The sequence below is a fragment of the Hemicordylus capensis genome, chromosome 5, assembly GCF_027244095.1.
Source record: "Hemicordylus capensis ecotype Gifberg chromosome 5, rHemCap1.1.pri, whole genome shotgun sequence".
Lineage (NCBI taxonomy): Eukaryota > Metazoa > Chordata > Lepidosauria > Squamata > Cordylidae > Hemicordylus > Hemicordylus capensis.
The window spans coordinates 148,362,953-148,386,186 of NC_069661.1; the positions used below are offsets into that span (position 1 = coordinate 148,362,953).

The following is a 23,234-nucleotide window of genomic DNA, read 5'->3' on the forward strand; positions in this document are numbered from 1 at the left end:
GCACCCCCTTGCTTACTCACCTGCCCTCACGCTGGCCTGCCAGAGGTGTGAATGAGGAAGTGACAATCATGACTAGGCCCTGACACCCTTTAGCTTTATGTGTTCTGTCAATTTCACCAAGAAATTTTAGTAACTAACATCTGCTAGGTAGAAAGCAAGAAGCAAAGCTAATTACTATGAATTACCAAGACACCTGTTTGTTGAGGGAAATGGCAACATCAAGATGATGAGTTATCTTAAGCAAATTTTACAGATGGTGTGATATCACTTAGCTTTTCACATAACCTGAAACTGTCACTTGACTTCTTATTTATGAGAAGCTCATATCAGAATTCCTTTTCCCTCCAAACATTACAGATCATTCTTTTCCTATCCAGCCTGTCTTACTTTGCCAAGCAGTAAGCTATCTCATCAAAAAGAACAGTCCCTGACAGAGAAGCCATGATTATAGCTTTACTCAATCAAGCAATAACTGATCATTGCAATTCAATGATTCAGTGAAGTCTGTTATGACTGTCGCTGGGGCAGGAAGGGCGGCGCGGTAGGGTGAAAGGCAGGGTTTTTCACCTACATAGGAAGCTGCCAAATACTGAGTCAGACCATAGGTCCATCTAGCTCAGTATTTTCACAGACTGGCAGTGGCTTCTCCAAGGTTGCAGGCAGGAATCTCTCTCAGTCCTATTTTGGAGAAGCCAGGGAGGGAACTTGAAACCTTCTGCTCTTCCCAGAGCGGCTCCATCCCCTGAGGGGGATATCTTGCAGTGCTCACACATCAAGTCTCCCATTCATATGCAACCAGGGTGGACCCTGCTTAGCTAAAGGGACAAGTCATGGTTGCTACCACAAGACCAGATCTCCTCTCCTGACCAGCTCTCCTGTCTACTTTCTCCCCCAGACCATTTGTCATTTCATCTTCGACACACCGCTGTGCGCCCATATGATCTGTGCTGCTCCATCACCAGAGGTCAGGACTCATTTTTCTGACCTCCTGGAATCTCACAAGGAACCGCACGTCAAACACGGTGCCTTGGGGGATTCTCCTGGGAATCGGGTGCTCTAGGCACCCAACTCTGTATATGCTTGGGATGCATGTAGCCTGAGCATTCACACAACCCCGGCACTGGGTTAGAGGGCCCGCTTTTGCCCTCTAACCCAGGTAAATGCCTGGGTACAAAAGTTGGGCTTGTCATGGAGACAGCGCCGGGATTGGCCTCATTCCCGGCAGTGCACACAAGCAGCCCTACCCAGGTAGGGCTGCCCTAACCTGAGTAGGGCTGCTCATGTGCACACCCTAATTATATAGAAAGCTGCACTTAGCGCCATGAACATTTTCCATACAAGTTACTTAGCTTTGAGTGATACTATAAACTGAATGGGAATGTGAACTATCAGGAAGATTCAAGGAGGTCATCATGAAGTTCTTGCAGCATGAAGCAGAAGATGATGGTTATATGAGTGTCCAAAATGCTTTCTTGTATTTAATACATTTCAAATATACTAGCTTAGTATTCCTTACAATACCTATTAGACAGACATATCATAACCATATAAGTCATAGGGGACGGAGGCTGGGGGATGGTAGTTTCGTCCAGAGAGAACATGAGAGGAGATATGAAGTGAAAATTTTGCAGTTCCACATTTCAAGTTTCTTCATTTCCTTTGAATTAGGGCAGAACTACATATTCCCAACCTTGTGTTTGCCAAGGTAATGTGGGGCAGAGCGGACATCTGCAGGAGAGAATCAGAGGATGAGAGGCAGTGTGTTTTAACTCCTCTTGTAGCTACACATTTTTCTCCTGTAAATGCTCCACACACATCCATCTTTTTTCTTCATCCAGGCTTCTTTCCCATTTCAGAGCCTGAAGAATAAAACAAAAGTTGGGTTAGGGAGCATTTGCAGAGGAGAATTGGTAGATGCAGAATGAAATTACTAGCAATCCCACTCCACTGATTTTCCCTGGCAAATGACCTTCCACTCTCACATTTGCCTTATAAGCAAAGCATCAGTTTAGAAATCCCCCTATTTTGCTCATAACAGGTTGTTTCCCACTAGCTAAAAGTCTTCATAATAAATAATGCAGTTTTCGAAGAAGTAAGCAATTAACCTTTCAATTTTATTTTTAAGACTGCATATACAACGTGTAGATTGTTTGTTGCTTTGCCCCTTGTAGTTATGGACACCTAATCATGCAGAATATTAAAACTGGATAGGATCAAGTATGAGCACATGAAACAAAAGCCTTTGGCTTTCTTGGACAGTTTTTAAATTGGTTTGAAGTCTGAAGCATTTGTACTGTAGGCAAGTATTTTTCAGTATGTACAGGCTGTAGGTTTTTCAGTGTGATTTCCATATCGTAGCATCTAAGAAAAACATACATTTTGTGCTAATAGAGTAAAATCACACCAGTGATACTAACAGAAAATAAAATAGACATCTCCACTACTGTGACAGAGGAATATATATTTATTAATAAAATACGTACAGAGCTTACTGCTTAAAATTCATGATCTCTCAATAGCTACAGTATATGGCAAGCAGTAAGCTTTCCAAGCAGAAAATTAGTGTTAGATTAAAATTTACTAACTGAATTGAAAGTTATAAGAAATGCATTTTCTCATTATCATTCTAATTAATGAGGTTGCATTGACAGTCCCTGTTGCCAATATGGGAACCAATGAGGAAAAGACAACGTATTTCTCTTACATTTTTCATGATAGGCTTCAGCATGTTAAGCTTAAAATAAAAATGTAAATGCATTTCTGGAAATTGATGGGTCTACTTCCAAAGCTCCCTTTGTGACAAAACGCAGCAATCCAAAATGGTGAAAAGGTATGCATCTCTAGGAAGAATTTGATTCTTGAGGACCTATGTTTGTCACATTTTAGTTCTTTTTGGGTTCTTATCACTCTCTTGCTCTCACTCTCTCTGGTCTCTGAAGATAAACAACAGCTGCTATTTCTGAGTTTATGTTGCTTTTATTCCCCAAATGTGCTCATGTACATCCCAACATACAAAGCTGCATCAGACCATTGGCCCATCTAGCCCAGTTCTGTTTTTTCTGAGTGCCTTCAGCAATCCAAGCTCAGGCAAGAGTCTTCCCCAGTCCTGCTACTTGACATCCTTTAACTGGAGGTGCCACAGATTAAACCTGCACTCAATGCATGCAAAACATATGCACCAAGCCCCATCCACTTCCCTCAAGCAAGGTAGGCCCTAACCTTTAAAGTATATGCCAGAAAACAAGGCTATGCACATGATCAGAATGCGGGTGGACAGGGGAGTGGGAAAGCAGGGTCTAACTCACCTTCCCCCAGACAATCCAGAACATATTGCTGGGAGTGTGGCTCGCACTCCCAGACAATCAGTCTCTGGAGGCTGGGGTGATGCATCCTGGCCTCTAGATATCCAACAGTGCACTGTGCAATGAGCGTGGTGTATTGAAGGATATCCCCTTGATGAGATGATGGGTGCTCTAGCCACCCGCCTCTGTGTCTGCTCAGTCTGCCTGCAGCCTGAGCAAACACATGATCCCAGCTGTGGGGTTAAGGATGCCTTTGGCCTTAATGGTCGGGTACAAAAGTAGGGTTAGGCAGTCTGGCAATACTGGGATCTGCACAGATCCCAGCACAGCATGTGAACAGCCCAACCCAGGCTGGGCTGCCCTAGCCTGGGTTAGGCTGCTTGTGAGAATAGGGTTAACATTGTAAGGTGCCACAGGATAGATAGTTCTTGCGGCTACTTTAATCACTTCAGGTAGTCTGTAACAAAATAATCAGCACTTCAGAAAGCGGCTAAAGTCTGTACACCACAGAGAGTTCATCACAGCAATAGTAGACAAGCTGTCTTAGACAAGTAGATCGTTTCCAAGCATGCTTGCACTCATCAGCATCGAAACAAGCCAAAACTTGCTAGCAGATTAGAGCTTGGCAGTCTGGTTAGATGCAGACTCAGAACAAACAGTGCACTTATAATCAGGTTCCACTTATAATCATGTTCAGGGTACTGGGACATGAGCTTCATTGATAAGGTTTTGTAGACTGCATGTTGTCTTGGAAAAGAAGCAGAAAATGCCAACTTGATTTCTCTCTTAAAGAACTATCTTCTTAGCCTAAGAATTTTCACAACAAATACATAGATTTTTTTAAATGAGATTATTAATGGTAGGTATGGTAGACTTAAAATCCATATGAAGGGTTAAATTATGCATTCAAAATGATAAAAATTATGCATTCAACATTGTAAATTATAGATACAGTCCTTTTAAAAATGGACATCCGTTAAAAGAAAAAGAAACACAAGATAGAATCCAGGATATATAATACTTTTTCAGACATATGATACATTAATACATTGATACTGAACTATACCACTAAGGGAGGGAACTGTACATTAGACCAGGGATTGTCAGCGCTGGGTCCCCAGATGATTTTGGACTTCAACTCCCATAATCCCCATTCAAAGGCCACTGGGGCTGGGAATTATGGGAGTTGAAGTCCAATATCATCTGGGGACCCAACGTTGAGAATCCCTGCATTAGACCATGCACTTCTTTCTGAGAAGACTAGTGACAACTAATTCTACACTTTCAGCCATACAAAGTTTCACATGAGCTGAATTTGACATCAAATTTTTGTCAGTGGCTTGGTTCATATGATTAAACTGTTACAGATTAGATAGAACTAGCATGTTTTGCTGGAGAACAGCTCTCAGCTGGAGTCACTTTAAAAAACTGTACAAACATTGCTGGTATTTCCTGCAGAATTCTAACTTAGGCTCGTTCATATGGTTTAGGCAGAAAACCCCCGGACTCCTACTGCATAGATGGCTCTGCCAAGTTTAAATTGGTGCTGTGGGCTGATATCATAAACATATAGAAGATATCCTTGGTATTGTTCCTGTGCCAGGGCATATGGGCTGTGATATATGGAAACCTTCTGTAGAAAAATCCCATGACTTGATTTAATTCTATACAGTGCAAGCATTTCTGGATATCAGTAGAGGTAATCAGCTGTTACTGATGAATAGTTTCCTTGTATATGAAGTTATTAGCCAGCAAATCATGCTGTATTGATACATACAAATAAGAAGACAATGAATATTTATATACCACTTTTCAACAAAAAGTTCCCAAAGCGGTTTACATAGATATACATAAATAAAATGGCTCCCTGGCCCCAACAGGCTCACAATCTAAAATAAGATAGACTCCAGCAACAGCCACTGGAGGGATCCTGTGCTGGGGATGGATAGTGCCAGTTCCTCTCCCCCTGCTAAATAAAGAGAATCACCACTTTAAAATGTGCCTCCTGGCTCAATTAGCAGGGGTTAGGGGATATATTGAAATTAGTTAACAGAAACATAGGAAGACAAATGCCTATAGCAAATAGACTTGCCCCAGATTATAGATAGATAGATAGATAGATAGATAGATAGATAGATAGAATTCCTAGTTTATATAACATTAAGTACAGGGGTGCAGGTAGAGGTAGTTGCTTGGTGGCCCCAGCTGTTAGTGCTCTGAGCTCAAGTTGAAAACAACTGACATAGACTTTAACTAGCCTAATTATTGATCCAGGCCTAGGTAAAATTAGTTGTGCAAGCTCATTCTTTCTGGTGGAAACAATCACAGAAATGATACTACAACTTATCTTTTAGGTTTGTCTGAAGCTGCCTGTTATTGAGTATCTAGAGCACAGATTAATTAAGGATGACTAAGCGTTATTGATGTCCACCAGAATGACAGAGAAGACAAAAATAGACTTAATTATCTTTCCAAAGCTACATTCTTATTTGAACACTGTAATTAAGTCATCATTTCATTAGTGAAACATCAATGATATTGCTTTTAATTGCATGGTGAGAGTTACTTTTGGTTTTGTCAGCTTTAAAAGGGAATACTGGCATTAGCTTAGTTTCCTCTCATTGCACAGTTTGCTGTGCTAACAGGCCCAGCCAGGCTATCTCACTCAGTTTTCTTCTCTTTGTGGTCTTCTCAGGCCCAGTTTGGACCAGGTCTTACTTTGCTTGTTAACATGACTATACCCAAGCATACACTGGTGCAGTATACGATTCCCATGCCAACACTGCCTCTTCCCAGAGAGCACTGACAGGGGAAGGAACCAAGTTATTCCCCCATGCATGATACCAGGCACTGTCTCCACACCCCACAATGCCTATGTTACCAGGGTGCCATGGGATGAAGTTGCAACCATATTACTAGAGGAGCATGGAAGCCAGTCCTCAGGATTTTCTCATCCTTACTTACCTGTAGCTAGCCATCTAAACTAGGCTTGCACAACTTATGAACCACCAAAACTGTTGCAGCCCATTGGCTAGGCAGGGAAGACCACCAATGCTTCATAACTCTCCTTTGTTGCTGCCTTACTGGGACTGCAAAACCAAGGTGATTGTCAAGCCGCACAGGCCACAATACTGAGAGACTACTGCAGGTCACAAGTTGAGGGATCCTTTCTAAAGGCTATCTCCAATCCTGGCCTCCTCCAGGATGAGGATGAGAGGATCTTTCACAACCTCTCATTCTCATGCACCACTGCAGTTTCCTTCTCTATTCTTCCCACCCGTGCTCTTTCCTCTCCACATTGCCAGCTTCATTATATCCATGAGTTTCTACCTCCTTTCCTCCTTTCCTGCAGAGAAGCTATACTCAGAGGCTATTTACACAAGCAACCAAGCCTAGATGGTGCCCCCCTGCGATGCCTCAACCTCAAGCCCAGGGATGTACCCCAGGCTTTAAGCTGGGTTTAAGGGCATGAGAGTGCCCTTAACCCCAGGTTGGGGGTCATGTGGGCACAAGAGCACCCGCCTGAGGGAGGATCCCTTCATTATATTGTAAACTGTTTTGAGATCATCTGTACTTTTGTATTTTAATTATGCATTATTTTAATTCTGTTGCAAACCCTTTAATGAAAAGTGGTATATAAATCAAACAAACAAACAATAAATAAAATTGAGAGATGCCGGAGGATTTCCTCCTCTGGCTCCATGCTCTGCTCTTTTCTGCCGCACCACTCATGTACCGCAGCAAGCAGCAGAGCCATCAAAGCACCTCTGCTTATATATGGGGAGCCTGCCTCCCCACCACCACCTTCCCCACCGCCACTGGATTTGCTCACGCGCACAACCTCTCAGTCGTACAGCATGCATCTTGCATGCAGAAAATCCCAGATTTCGTCCTTAGCATCTCCAATTCAAAGGTTCCCCAGAAGCAGAACTGGGAAAGATCTCTTCCCTACCTGCCACCATCAGTCAGTGCACAGTACTTGACATCCACAAGTTGAATATGAGTCTTACATTAAAAGGTTCTAATCTGTGAGGAGCTGATTAGAACAATCTCTACACTCTGATGCAGGAAGCAAGGGATGGGTGTCATGGGTAAGCTTAACATATAGCCAAGGATGGGACAGATACAACGGAGAATAGGGGTGGGTGCGTAATCTCCTATCATTATTTTTACATGTGTAGACTTTATGATTTAGAAGCTCATATAGAGCTTGTATCTTATGAAACTGAGAGTACAGGGTAAAGCAAAAATGGATTATATTTTAGAGATCATTACAAGCATGACTTGTTTTTAATAAAAAGGATTGGCTTTTTAATTGTATGTGTTATTGATCATATTGGAGTAGCAGGCCTCCCATGTTCAAGAACTGGAATGATTCTAAAACATAAGATAGACATTGTGCTGCTGACTTATTCCCAAGCAATATATAATTCAGAATCTGATTTTTTTTCAGGAAGATTTCTTAAACAAGCATTAACAACTTAGCCTCACTGTGCCAAGTTTTAAAAATGTGTGTGTGTGTGTGTGTGTTCCATATGGATAAGGAAACTGTTGTATATGGATAAGGAAACAGAGGTGCTCTTACCCCTGGACTTCCAGGCCAAAATCCAGGGCCTCCACACCCATTGGGGGCCACAAATCCTCTTTAGTCCATCCCGGGTGGTGTGGTCACTGCTGGTGGCGATGGGATCTCCAAAGACCTCTAGGTCTAGGTTCCAAAATTACCTAGGTGCACTTCTGTAAGGAAATCTCATAAGAGATCATGTGGCCAAATTTCAACCCTAAGTAAAGCTGATTCTGTTCATTAAGCACAGCATTTTCTGCAGATAGAATATTGTAGGGCAAACTAAAGTACTCAAAATAATGCATTTTATTACATCTCTTTATTACAAATTTATTACAAATTTCCACAATTTTAACAACTATCTCTTATAAAAAGTTCATAAACCACTAATACTCTTGAAGAAATTTATAGATCAGTAGGCACAGTGGGCAAATGCTTAACCAACAAGCAGAAGATTGCCGGTTCGAATCCCCACTGGTATGTTTCCCAGAATATGGGGAACAGATTCCCAGAATATGAGAAACACCTATATTAAGCAGCATCGGTATAGGAAGATGCCGAAAGGCATAATCTCAGACTGCGCAGGAGATGGCAATGCTAAACCCCTCCTGTATTCTACCAGAAGAAAACCACAGGGCTCTGTGGGTGCCAGGAGTCAAAATTGACTTGACGGCACACTTTACCTTTATCTTTAGCAGGGAGTATTTCTTTTACAATAATGTCTTTCCTCTGTTCTGGGAATTCTATTCCATTGTAGTTGAAATGCAGATGACTTTTTTTAAAAAAACCACCTTTTCTAAAGCAAACCAAGAATAGCAGGGAGATTAGCTCAACAAGTTGGCAGAGTGGTGTACAAGAAACCGATGAAGTGTCGAGATTGTCATGGATAAAGGAACCTGAGTAACTATTTTCTCATACCCAGCTGAACAGCAGGTTGTTCAGAATACAAATGTGTACGGCGGAGTCTGCATGTGCTGAATGCTTCCTCATAAAAAGACCTACCATGTAGAGAAAGTTGGCTTGTGAGGGTTAATGGTAAACCCGTATCTCTGATGTGATAGTTGTATAGATGGTACTTAATGCAGGGTAGTATTACCATTTTTAATTCATCTTCTGCTTATATTCTGAAGTGACAGAGTGCTGTAATGTGTGCCTTCTGAATGTTTTGGCTGGCTTTTCAGTTTGAATATGCATCAGAAAAGGAATAATTTCTAAACCAAAGGGTTCTTGCTGCTGTTACCTCTCATTCACACAGCTACCAGGCTGGGGACAGACCTGAGAGCTCAAAACGGGTTTATGGGCCAAAGAGACCTAGGCATCCAGGGGTGTAGCTATAATTGAATAAGGTGGGGCAAATGTTCCTGGCCCTGCTGGGGGCAGGTACTGGCTGGGTAACAATTCTCTCGTTGCTCTGCCCTCTACCTCCCCAACTTACTTCATGCTATTGGCTTCTGATTGGAGGACTCATCTTGGCTTTGAGCAAGACAAGTCCTTTTCAGGAGAATGCAAGTATATATGTGGAAATGTCTGCATGCATTGGGAATGTGTGATATTCTTTGCACAGGACTGAGAGAATGTTTTATATCTATGTTTTATTTTGTACAATGTCCTTACTGTTCTTCTACAGCAGAGATATGAGGCAGGGGAGTGTACCTTTGGCTGGGGGCATGGAGGGTAGAGGTGTGCGAGCTGGCCATTTGGCCAGCTCGGCTTTGGGCTTGGCCAAACTGGGCCTCGTCCAGTTCAGCCATTGAACTGGGCTGGACCACTCCGCAGGCCAGCTCGGGTATACCTGTAAAGGGGAATCCTTGAGGATTCAAGGGCATACCACCTAATCCTAATGGTAAAGGTGGCACGAGTGGGTAGGGATAGCTAAAGAAAGCCAGCTCCACATGCACAGAGGCCCAAACCGGGCTGCAGCCAGCTCAGGCTGTCATTGGGGAGGCCAGCAGGGGGCATGGAGGAACACACACACACCCCGCGCCATCTCCTGCCACCTCCACCACCTCCGCTAGATGTATGGAGGCCAACAGAGGCAGCTTTCTTTAGTCCCCCACACACACACATGCTGCCTTTAACATTAGAATTAGGGATGCCCTTTACTTGTCCTTTGGGGCGCTGGGCTAGTTTGAATTCAGGCCACCCATACAAGGCCAGTTTGCACATCCCTACTGGAGGGGACCAGATGCCCATCTTCACTTTTTATCCCAGAGCGCACTCCAACCATGCTACCAGGGATTAGGGGTGTGCACCGGACCGCGGACCTGCGGCTCGGCACTGGGGTGGGGGGGTCCATTAAGGGCGGGGAGGGCTTTACTCACCCCTCCCGCGCTTTGCTGCTTCGGCGCCATAATTACTTTAAAAAATGCGCCGCAGTATCATTTGCCGCTCCGGGGCTCCTTCTTGACTGCAAAATCGGGCGGCAGGATACTTCCCTGCCGCCCCCAAAGCCCCCTCAAGCCATTTGAGCGCTTTAAATCTCGCCCCGGACCGAGTGCTAAAGCGCTCGGGCGGGCGGCGGGGAGATGTCCGTCCGTCCGCCTGCCCCCTTCCCTGCCTTCTGCGAAGTGCAGGGAGCCTTCTGCGCGCGCGTGCCCTTGTGTGCAGGGATAGGGGGTGCAGGGTCATCTCCCCTGCAAATTTCAACTGACCTCTCTCCTCACCCCAGTCTTTCCTGACACATGGTCTGAGACAGAAAGAGAGAACTAGCCTCAAAAGTACACTGGAAGATTTGGCCTAATCCCGAAATACAATTTTTTCTAAGAGGAATCTGGCCCATTTTCTGAATAGATTTGAAAATGGTAGGCAAGCTTCATTAATGATGTAAAGAAATTAGCAAAATTAATTACTTTGTTGTGTAAGTATGTAATGTATCACAAACTACATTGGGGAGAAGTATAGCAAAAAATACCCATTCCCTTAATAAGGTTCTTTGCCACACCTTTGCTCCCCCAAACTAGTTGTTTTAGAGTCACCCCAGCTTGCTATACCTCTGTAGGTATCCCATCCATTCTTGAAACAGATTATAACTACAAATGTATCCTGTCATCTGCTGAGATAGACCAAAGATGGTAAATAAGCTTCTGTTTGAGAGCTCATCTCTTTGCAGTGAAATGTGCCCTGCTAAAAAGAAGACATGCAAAGTCAGGGTGTTCCTGTTGGAAAACACTGCTCTCGTTTCCTGAGAATCTCATTTCTAAGCAAAATATTTACTAATGGCATTTATGATTGACTACAGACAAATTGAACCATAAATAGATAACAATCTTAGATGCTTTAATTCTATCTATAAATGGGAAGGGTGAATAAAGGTAATGAATCAAGTCACTCTATTCACTCATTCCCTGAAATTTTGAGTACACAGCAATTTATCTTGCAGTGCAATTCAAATGCCTGGCAAATAAAATTACAGCTGTAATAAAAGAAACCTGTCCCAGTGTACATAGGCTAATGCTGTCTCTAGTAATTAAGATACAAACTATTCTGATCACTGCTGTTTTCTAATGTACAGTGGAACAGCTGGATGCTTTTGTCTATTCTCTTTTTCTTTTTCAGTGAACTGATAATAGGATCACGATTTAAGCTGAAAAATAAACTACATTACAACATTAAGTTCTTAATTATTTGACCATTTGGAGCACAATTAAATGTCTCTTTAAAGGAGGTTGTTAGGTTAGTTAGCATTCCCAAGTTTTAAATGAAAATCTAAATGATCTTTTAAAACATATTTGCTTGAATAGTTTTCACTGCAGTGTTGCAGATGCCCTTATAGAATTGAGCAGTTTGTAAACTAGAAGAACCATGATAACTGTAGTCTCTTTGCCCAACTACTATATGGGGCTCAGCTGAGTATTTATAAGGATTTTTGGCCCTTAGAGTTGGTCCAAACCAAATTTATAAGGATAATCCTTGGTGCCAAGTGGAACGCTCAATGCAGTGTTAAGGTTGGAACTTTCGTTAGTACCAATCGAAGCAAATGTCTGGATTGCCAAGACCTCTTACTTTCTGAAACTAAATCTTGCCTGAGCAGGTCTCACACCTCTGGTCCTGAATGACCACATTGCATCTGCTTGGAAAGAGGGAGTAGAGAAAACATTAGAAAGCTATGGGCTATTTATCCCAATGTTGGTCTCCCTAGGGATGTTAAAGGCCAAGGAGAGAATTGGGCAGCAGATATGGGATATAGCAACTCAGGAAGATAGGGCTCGAGTTAGCCACATCACCTTTTTAGGTAATGTAGCTCGCCCCCACAGACTGGCTAATTATTTGTATGAGCTTGTTCTTGCCAAAATGAGAAGGGCATTTACCTTGGCACGTTTGAATGTGTTGCCTCAGGTCTTTTAGAGGGTTGCTACCTTGGTATTTCTTTTTCTCAGTGGGTATGCCCGTGTAAGTCAGAAGAGGTTGAGGCAACAGCAACAGATATTTATATACTGCTTTTCAACAAAAGTTTCCAAAGCAGTTTACATAGAGACGATTGATCACGTGCTGCTCCATTGTTTAGGGCTATTTGGTTGGTACTTTTGTTACCTACCATTGGTTGGTACTTTTGTTACCTATTTAGACAAGTCTAAATTCCCAGGTAGGCCATTGGCCTTTTATGTGTCTCTTCTTTTGTCTGACAGTAATATGGATGTTTCTGTCATGGTGGCAAAATTTTGTTACATTGCAAGTTGTGTAAGGAAGCATTTGGTAAACTCATGAGTGTCAGTTAGATTGTATATTGTTATACTCTGAACTGTAAGAAAGTACAGGTAAAATCACAATTGCTGTAGGTTATTACTTATTGTGTTATATTTCTGTCTGGTCGATGACTGTAATGAAGTTTCCATTCCATAGTCTCTTGTTGTAGTGTTCATGGGGCATTGAACTATACTATTGTAGCCTACTGCTTAACTTAGCCAATTATATTCACCATTCCTCCTAGGGAATATGACTAGGGAACATCTTGGTAATTTATTGTTTCAGTATTCTGTGTATACTTTTTTGGAGACAATTTCATCCTTGGGAAATTACTGCTGAAAGTGGCCCAAACCACTGCAGTTTCCTCTAACGTTTTATGAATGCTTTTATTTTCCTTGTGAAGACTTCCCTAATTCTTTCCCAATTCTTTCCTTTCAAAATCATTAGCACATACATGCTGCAGATAAATGATGTCACTTGATGAAGATTTCTCTTGCCAGATCACTGCAAAAATGTTGGGTGCTTCAAATCTCTGATGAGCAATGAAACTCACTGGGTGACTATTAAATACATTTTAAGGAATGTTAATTAACTGCTTCATACCAACGTATAATTCTCTGTGGTGGCAGCTACTGCCTCTGTCCTCTCCCCCTCTGCTGAGGAGGAGGAGGGTGCGGGCTGGTGTTGGGAAGTGTCATATGAAGTGTAGGCAGGGAGGCAGATGCAAGACTAGAGCTGGAACAAATACTGGAGCTGGAAGCATGAGAGCCAGAGGAGGCTACAGGAAGGGAAATGGAAATGGAAATGAAAGGGAGTCGGAATGGCTCCTCCCAGCTATGGAAAGGACATCAAATCCAGAGTTTATTTTATGTTATTATTTTATTTAACATATTTGTATACCACCCAAAACTTTATGTTTACAGGAAAACAATACAAATTACAACAGAATAAAAAAGGTTAAAATATCCCAATGTTTTGTAATGTTAGAATATGTATTCTTTAACCCAATACTTGAAGAGTGTGGAGTGGACCATAACTCTGACCTGGCAAAGAGAGGGCCTCTGCTAGGGTGCTCAGTAGGCTGGGTCCTGGTGTCAGGCCTTGCAGTTCTTGATTTATACTCCAGAATCCCTGGCTGTAATGTCTAAGTAGAGCTCACTGCTTGAGCAATGACTTTGGCAAGACACTTAATGTTCACAAGAGATGAGTTAGAAGTCCTGGATTTAAGTAGGTAGACACACTGATGGAAACTGCTAAATTTTAGTTGTGATTTGTGCCTAAGGGATCCTTCAGACTCTTTAACCTTAGATTAACTTTCATATAATTCATGTCACATGTTACATATTGTAGACGTAGTAGTTGAAATGGTTAGATTGCAGTCCTGAGTTCTAGCTGTTGCCTTCATCTTCTGAAGTTTGAGTTTCTTCATTTGCCTAATTAGAAATAATTTTTTGTTTTATTGCTGGATGTTTGAGCTCTGACATAATCATCTATCACTCTTCATACCAATTAAATCATCATATTCAGGGCACTAACTCAACTTCAGCAATTACAGGACAACCATCTAAGTACTAAAGGCTTGTCTGCTCAAAATAAGGCCACTAGAATGGACAGATAACCTTTGTGAAATATTACTTCATGATTAAAGTGCTATGGTGAACAAAAAATTCTGACTAATCACTTATATTTGTTCTAAAAAGAAAATGTATACCACCTCTGCAGGTTACAGGTTATTAACTTGTGTGTTTTTATTAATTTAAGAAAAGAGCCACATCTTGGCTTTTAAATTTTTATGTTGGCTTTTATAAACGTCAGCTAGTTTGCTGTTTCATTGATGACAGTTTCTCAAAGTAAACCTTCGCTGTTTCAACTCCAACTCTTCTACACTTCAAAATAACCCTTTTCATTCTTTGTGATGGTAGATGCTTTCTTCACAGCAACTACCTGTACTAACGTCTAGATCAATGGGTTTGTCTACTCCCTTCTTTACCAGGTTCAGAGGCAGAACTAGTGGTGTTTCTCTATGTCAGTGAACAAGGGCCCCTGGGGATGCTGGGGTCCACCAGTCACCACTTCATTTCATTTATTCATTAATGTTCATTTATTGAACACAGGCCCCTTCTGCCCATCACTACCCAGGACCTAAGGAATCCATTCCCTTCAACTGGAAGGGAGAAAATTTATCATAAAGGAGCTGTTTCTCTTACATCTAGTTTTGTCACTAAGAGAACAGAAATAGTCCCTGAGCATGTATGAAATGTCTCTCCCCATTTGCAAGGGTCTCCATCCTTGCGATCACAAAAAGTATTCCATCTACCTTAAATAAGAATACTGGCTTTGTGTACTTTTAACTTTAGCTTCCAATGTATCTGGTTTTAGAAGACTGAAATCCAAAAGTGCCCTTTTCAGAACATGAATGCTTTTTAAAAATGAAAACAGGAAAACAAATGGAAATCCTTGCACGTCCTAAAAAGGTAGTAACTATTGTATTTCATTTTAGTTATTTTTAGCCTGGATGTCAGCCAGTGTCAACAGTGACAAGTCTGGAGTTTGCAGTCCAGACTAGTGCTGCACTCGCACAAACAGGTTTGCACTCGTGCAACATGGTGTGCAGCCTGTGGCACACTTCTTATGTTTGGGGGGAGCTTTTGCACAAGAGCACAGTTCCAAAAACCATGTGACTTTGTGCAGCTATGTGATCTTCTTGCACTAGTGCAACCTTGTTCATTGCACAGGAGTTTTGATATTATAGTATATGCCGTATTGCACTTGGCAAACTCAGTCCTGCGGAAAGTAAATATGAAGCTGTAGCTCACTTTTCTGAAGGTTAAACAAGCTGCAAATAGCTGTGACAGATGTTTCTTCTGGTTTATCTTCATGTTGCTGGAACATTATCCAGTTTGTAAACAATTCAAAATAGTATTGTTTTATAGATGATGGAAATATTGAGCATTGTTGTTCTCATACAAATAAAGGAAAAGGAGCATACCAGACATGGTTGAATGTTTTTTTCTTTTGAATAACATCACTGCTTGAGAACATATAATAAATCATCCATCATCTTTCTCCTATTTTATTATCAAACAAGCTAGAAGTAAGTTGATTCTTCATGAGTTATGGCATTCATTTCACAAACAGGAATATAGGAAATTCATTTCTCCAGAGAAAAAATACAAAATCATTAGGGAAAATATGTAGGCTGTTCAATCAAAATGATTATATTGTATTAAAGTAAAAACAGGTTTTGACAGAGAGTCATTTTGATTTATGGTTTAAATGTGCTTGGTAAATAAAAGTAGTTATGTATGTATGTTGAAATTACTATTCCATGGGTGAAAAACACAACAAACTTCAGGGAACTAATAATTAGTTGTTCTGAATGTCAAGAAAAACAGAGATAAATTTATTGGAATGTGATTCAGGTGACAGCAAGATCAATAAAACTCATTGAGTAACATTTTGATTCTGTTGATGTCAATGGTAAATTAACACTTACAGGAAAAGAACTAACATTTTACCGACTATAAAACTTACCACACAGAAATATCCATTCTGCAGGCCACATATGTGACTGTCAAGAAGCATAAGTATTTGTGGAATCATTAAAGGATCTTTCTAGAAAAGGCTTGGCCAACTTCTGCATTCTGACAACCACTCTATTCTCCAAGAAACAGTCCAGTGGTTGGACATGTATTTTGCCACACACTAGCTGATCCTTCCACAAGTAGGCACAGTAATAAAGTTATCACTACTTTTTTAGGCATTTGCAATATTTTTCAAACACTTTCATATAAATGTTTTCATTTGCTTTCATACATATTGTTTTGTTTTCATTCATTGGTGCTTTTCTTTCATTCTCATTTTCATCTACATTCATTTTTCACTAGTTTTCATTATTTATTTATTTATTTATTTATTTACATTTATATCCCACTCTTCCTCCAAGAAGCCCAGTACATGGGGATGTTTATCCTCACAACAACCTTGTGAGATAGGTTAGGCTGAGAGATATGTGACTGGCCCAGAGTCACCCAGTGAGTTTCATGGCTGAATGGGGACTTGAACCCGGGTGTCCCTGGTTCTAGTCCCACACTCTAACTCCTGTCCAGAGCTTCATTGCACAGCTGTCCCTATGTGGCAGCAAAAAACATTACCAGTAGTCCCTGAAACAGTGGCCAACATTCTCCCATGCACCTCACTGTAGAGATCTTCTGGAGCGTCACTGTGCTTATTTCACAAGAGGATTATTTTCACCAATCTCTCCTCCTGGGAGCACCCTGCACTATGCCAGAATATGTTCCTGATGTTTGTGAAGCACAATAAACACTGTGCAGATCCAGATGTTTTCCGCAGTATGGATGCTTCTTCCTGGCATGTGAACACACAGTTAGTGAGGATGTCAACCAGTGTTGTTAAGCAGGAGTGTAGGTTAAAAAAAGGCTGCAACTATGACAAAAATGGTGGATGTGGATGCCATTTGGTTATGACAACCACCATTTTGTTACTCACATTGCCCTGCAATGAGACTGTATCACAGGTCATTTAGTTAAAAACTGGACACCACATGGAAGTGATTGGGAAATAGTTCTGACCAGGAACTGCTTGTTACAAATAAGAGAGCCACGTTCTTTTATTCAACCCATTGTTGGTGTACATTCGATGGTGCTTCCATTTGAGAACACATGGAAATGGATAACGTGCATTCATATCATTTTTCATTTGTCCCCCAAATAAATTCACATGCACACTACCTTGTAGTAAGGGCTTCATAGTTATGGAAAAATGTGCTCAGAAACATTAGATTATATACAAAATCTAAGCACGAATGACGCAGGAACTCCATAGTGCAGTTTAAATGTGTGTGTTTTTAAATGTTCAGGAACAGAAATGCTGATACAGGATCAATGGGAAATGAAAAAGCAACCTGCTTTTGGAAGGTTGCACAGATGGCAAAGGTAATTTCTATAGAAATCTCAGATTTTCCGCTTTTTAAAAAAGCACCTACACAAATTTTAGCAGGACTAGACTGGTATAAACCTGATACTTGAGAACTGTGTCAGTGAATGAAGGACTTCCGCCAGCTCTTTATTGGCTCCCTGATTGGTGTATTGGCTCCTTGATTGGTGTATTGGCTCCCTGATTGGTGTATCTCTGTAGTGTAAACCTGATACTTGAGAACTGTGTCAGTGAATGAAGGGCTTCCACCAACTCTTCATTGGTTCCCTGATTAGTGTATCTCTGTAGTGTGTGTTAGTCATAGTCAGGGCCAACAAGGTGGGAGGCGGTACAAATTACTGAGGCCTGGCAGTCTGGAAGGGGCCCTGGAGTGTGCATATGTGTGTAGCCACCACCATGTTGCTGTAGCATAGAAACATAGAACACACAGAGAAACAGAAATCAACACACCCTTTTCCCTTTGGCAGAGATGCAGGCAGGATAGCCGATGAGTCAAGGCTAGTTATGGGAGGGAATGTGGGGGCAACAGCGGCACGCATGTGCTGAAAGCATTCCATGCTAACCATAGAGCAGAGAAGAGTGTGAGGACACATTCCTTTCTCCAAAAACACATTGATTGTTTGTTCCACTCCATCTCAAACACACGCTGTTCTGCTAGAGTTAAGGGTGTTAAACCCTTTGCAAAAAAAACCCCACAATCGAGTCAGTGTTGGAATTAAATCTAAATTATAATAATGTGATATATTACATGTGATTTTGATTTAAGTTTTTTTTATATATGTTCTTTAAGAATAAATTAAAACCATAAATTATTCCATGTCTCATTTGTATACCAGGCAGGGCATATTTGGGGGGGAGTTTGCACATCAATACAAATCCCATGTAAAGAATTTTAGCCACTCCGTCCTTGCTGGGGGGGGCGAACTTTTTTTCCACCAGGGCCTGAACCAGCTCTTGGCAGCCCTGGTCATAGTCACACTTTCCATTTTTAGATGTATTTGAAATAACTTACACATATGCCTAAAAATATACCAAGAGCACACCCATCGTAACCTTCTCCATGGACATCCTGACACCCTTCTGGGATGTTCCTTTATAATGGGGGGAGGGGGCAAATGGCACCTCTACATGTGCTCCAGATATAAATATAAGGACTATTCAAGTGACCCACACTCTTCACAATAAATGGCACCCCCTGCGAACTGAGCTAAGAGGCACCTTTTAAAAGTGGTGATTATCTTTATTAAGCAGGGGGAGAGCAACTGGCCCTACCCATCCCCAGCACAGCATCCCTCCAGTGGCTGTTCCTGGTGTCTGTCTTGTGTTTCTTTTTTAGATTGTGAGCCCTTTGGGGACAGGGAGCCATTTTATAGCTATCTATCTATCTATCTATCTATCTATCTATCTATCTATCTATCTATCTATCTATCTAAACCACTTTGGGAACTTTTGTTGAAAAGGGGTATATAAGTATTTGTATGTTCAGGGTGTTGGGACATCCATGGAGGATGTCACTACAGGTGTGCCCTTGGTGCATCCTCATCCCATTCTTAATTGTATGTGCCAGGGACTGTATTATCTGAACTGGAGCTATGTAAAACATGAGCAACAGATGAAATGGAGCTGTAACCTCCCAGCCTCCACTGTCCTTTTTCCAGTGTGGCCCATGCCTTCTCAAGATTAATATGTCACTTGCAAAATCTGACTTTTGTGGCCAAGACTCAGAGCCAGCTTTGCTATTCTAGTATGTCAGGCTAGATCATGTGTCATACATTCAGTGGTGGGCTAAGAAGAAACCATTAAATCAGAAACAGCTGTGTCTAATGCCAAAGGATGAAATCCAATAACGCCATTGTATGGCATCGTAAAACATATGACAGGGAAGCTGGCGGGGGAAATCCTCAGCTGCAATCAGCAATTAGTTAAAGACATAACTGATAGTGAAATTCTTCCAAACAAATGCCTTATGGCTGATAGTTTGACAAACATGGAAGGGTGGCTTTTGGAAAAAAATGTATTCACCATTGTTTGGTTTCAGACAATTGACTTTATCATTCAAAAAGAAGCTGACTTTATGTCTTCTTATCTATTTGGCAACAGAGGGACTTAAGTTTGATGAAAACAAATCAGGAAGTCTGTATAAATACTCCATGAAGTGTTTCTTTAAAAAGTATTATGAAAATAAATGAGAAATATATTTGGGATTTAGAAACGACCAGCTGATTAAAGGTGCTTTGTGTGTGTGTTTAGCTTACTAACTGCTACTTGACTTTAAACAGTTAATCAGCTAATTAAATAAATAAGTAACTAGTACACTGTTTTCATAATTATTTATTACCTATATATATCTTGCATATTAATCATACAAGGGAAAAACAATTGCATTTGCTGAATAATATGTGTTGTATCATGGGAGAAAGGAGACATGGTTTCTCCCAACAATACCCATACAGGTGTTTTACCTTTTTAAAAGGTTTAATAAATATTTTAACTCTATAAAGAGTAAGCACTGTGCACTTTAAATAATTACAGTGTTTCCTCCTCACTGCCCCCATATATTTCTATACTCGGGGGGAGAGAGAGAAATTAAAATACAATTTAAATATTAATAGAAACATAATGTTAAAATGTAGTCCTTGGTCACAATTCTGTTCACAGTTGCAATGGTGAAATAGTTTCGAGTGCCTACAGCAAAATCCCAGTTGGTTTTAATGTAATCGTTTTTGCATTTTGAATTTTAGCTCACAGTGTGTGCTCTGTTTTAGCCTTTTTACATTTTTTTCAAAGGTAAGTACTTTTTAGATCTGAATAGTTTATTAATCTTTCACAATATACAATAAAATTAAACAAGCAATGCCACACTAGTGGGCTTTGACCCTACATTGGTTTTGATATTTTAGACCCATAAATAAGCAAGAATACAAAGTTATAAATTTAATATAGGAAAACTGTAAAAAGAAAATAGGCAACAACAAGGTCAGTTCTCAGGTCAGTATGTTTTCAAGCTGGGCCAGTGTGCTTTTGCTCTTGAGTAAGGCTCAAACAATCAGAGTATCATAACACAATGTTACAATGTTTCTCACCTCCTACTGGGAGAGCCCATGTCCAGCAGGGCTCCAGCCGGACTGGAACAGGAGCCTTATAGTGGCGTTTGGAGTTTGTGCAGGCTGGGGAAGGTTTCAGGAGATAAACAGGAAGGGCATCCTTTTTTCTCTTCATTTTCTTGAAGCTTCCCTGTACTGTGCTATTTAGCACTAAGAAGTTCAGGTTTGGAATTAGCTGCTGGCTCCAGGCTTGCTTACCTTCTTGTTATACCTCAGGAAGAAATGGGCAAGGGAAAATGTATCTCTCTTTTTCTTTCTCTCCTGAAACTTTGCTGCACAGCATGGGGATGAGAATCTTTTAAACTCCATAGCATATGTCCTCCTGCCTCTAATTTCCCCCATTTTGATACAACAGGTTGTTAGGGGTTCAAGCAGGTCAAGTCTCGCTTCATTTTCTTGGCTTTTCCTCAACTGACAGACTCAACATTAATGGCTCAACTGACAACGTGGCATAACAAGTCAGAGGGAGCCTGTGTTCAATACAGCAGTGTAGGGAGGCTGGCAGCGGACCGTGTGCGACCGCCATGCCCCCCCTGGCCCCACCCCCTGCATCTGACATCAGATGCAGGGGCCCAGCTAGCCACACCCCCATGTCTGACATCAGGCGCAGGGGACGTGGCCTCCTCCCAAACAGGGCCGCACAGCCCCATTTGGGAGGGAGATCGATCAGCCCCGCTGAATTGGCAGTGAGACCAGGAGCAGCTTTCCCTGCCTTTAAAGCAGGGAGAGTCACTCCAGCTATGCTGCCAATGGAGTGCGGGCTGATTTCAGCTCCAAATGGAGCTGCACCCCTCCCCATTTGAGATTGAAATAATGCCCCCCGCGTCTGACATCAGACGTGAGGTGTGTGTCTGGGGCCGTGCTCGTGGCCTCTGATTGCTGGCGGCCCAGGTTCTTTGAACCCGTTCACCCAATGGTGGTTCCACCCCTGGCTCAATAAATAAACATGGGGCCCCCTCAAAAAAAATTACTATGCCTAATGCCACCTCAGAACAATTCATTTTATTATTTAGTAGCGGTGGTGGCAGACACTGCTTCCACCACCAAACCACCCCCCTGCAGCACCCACTACCTCCTCCTCCTCCTGCACCCCTCTTCATTCACCTCTTCCACTGTTACTGCCACCTACAGCTCCAACTCCTGCCATCAGCTCTTAAATCTAATATTCTTCTGTATCCCTGGGGAACCCCAATATGTGCTAAAATGCTAATTTCACGGTGGCCCATTTCACTTTCAGGCTGATTGAATGGGGTCACCAAGTCCAATTTTAGAGGGCTGGAAGATGCCTCAGGGTCAGCTAATCCAAACCTGCTCCACTACAGCACAACTGATTAGATTATCATTTTGATCATATACTCTGTAGCAGGCTGGAACTTTCCCACAGGCGCTGATGGTGCAGGAGCTCAATTTCCTACTCTGGGAAAACAGTATCTATCAGTGGTACTGCCCAACACTAATGGGAGGCTCCTACATGGTTCATCATTTTTCAGGAAAGACAGGGAGTAAAGCGGGAATTCTAGAGTCACTGCCAATGCCTACGCCACATCCTAATGATTGCCTTTGTGAACATGTACCCCAGCATCGATGTGACAAAGCTGTATCTTCAAACACAAGTTCTGTTGAGCTGCTTTGGGACACTTGTTGGAACAAGATGCTGCTTTGGCTATTTCAGATTGCCATGGCTAAAGATGTTGTTAGAATAACAGTGGCAAACGTTAGGGTTAAACAGTAGCTAAAGAGAGAAATAGAATAAGACATCCTAATCCTAGTATCCCCATAGAAGGGCAACTGATGAAAGCAACTTCATGCTTTGTCCATCTTGCTAGAATCTCTTATCTGCAAAACCAATTCAAAGAAGAAGGGCTGCTCATGAGCATCAAGAGGTTCAGTGTACTTTTCCCTCATGCACAACCCAGATCTAGTTTTGCCATTAAACCCAGTAACCGAAATCCAGAAGACTTTGTATTGTGAAAAAACAATGGCATGTATAACTGTGCACTTTTTAAAAGTATAGCATTGTAGGTATCCTTTACATTTCCCTTGTATCATGTGTAATGAAGATGATAGTGCAACTTCCACCTGCCATGTTTCATTGGGATGATGTTTCATGCATTGCCTATGTGAAAGGAATAGTCTAATTAACACTTTGCTGCACATCCACAGGACATTAATCATTGAACTAAGTAAAGCCTGAATGATCCCTCCTTGGTCTCTTCCTTGGGATCTGCTATTTAGTTCACTTAGGGATGCCATTCTCTTAAAATGTATCTACAACCAAAGTATTTGGAGATGGAGATTGCCCTCTCTTAAATTTCTGCATGTTGTTCCATATTGTTGCTGTTATCACCTGTGACTTCTCTACAATAGCCTTTCTCTTCACATGCCCTGTCATACTCCAAGTATGTTTTATCTTTGGCGATAGGAAGTTAAAAAAGGATCAGCACTCAGGATGTAGGAAATGTCTGTTGTAAATACAGTGGATGTCTTGGATTATATGTCTCAGCTGCCCCCCCCCCCCAACAGTGATATGGATGCTCACATCCTGTTCTTTCTCCCAGTGCATCATCCCCCTACATTAAAATCATGTACAGTGCATAGAGAGGGATGGTTTAGACAACCTGCCCC

General features: G+C 41.6%; 1 protein-coding gene across 21 annotated transcripts in view; it reads left to right on the plus strand.

Annotated features, from left to right (window-relative positions):
• MAGI2 (membrane associated guanylate kinase, WW and PDZ domain containing 2) overlaps nucleotides 1–23,234 on the plus strand; it is a 953,479-nt gene that overhangs the window by 342,753 nt on the left and 587,492 nt on the right. The gene's annotated exons all lie outside the window — the stretch shown is intronic.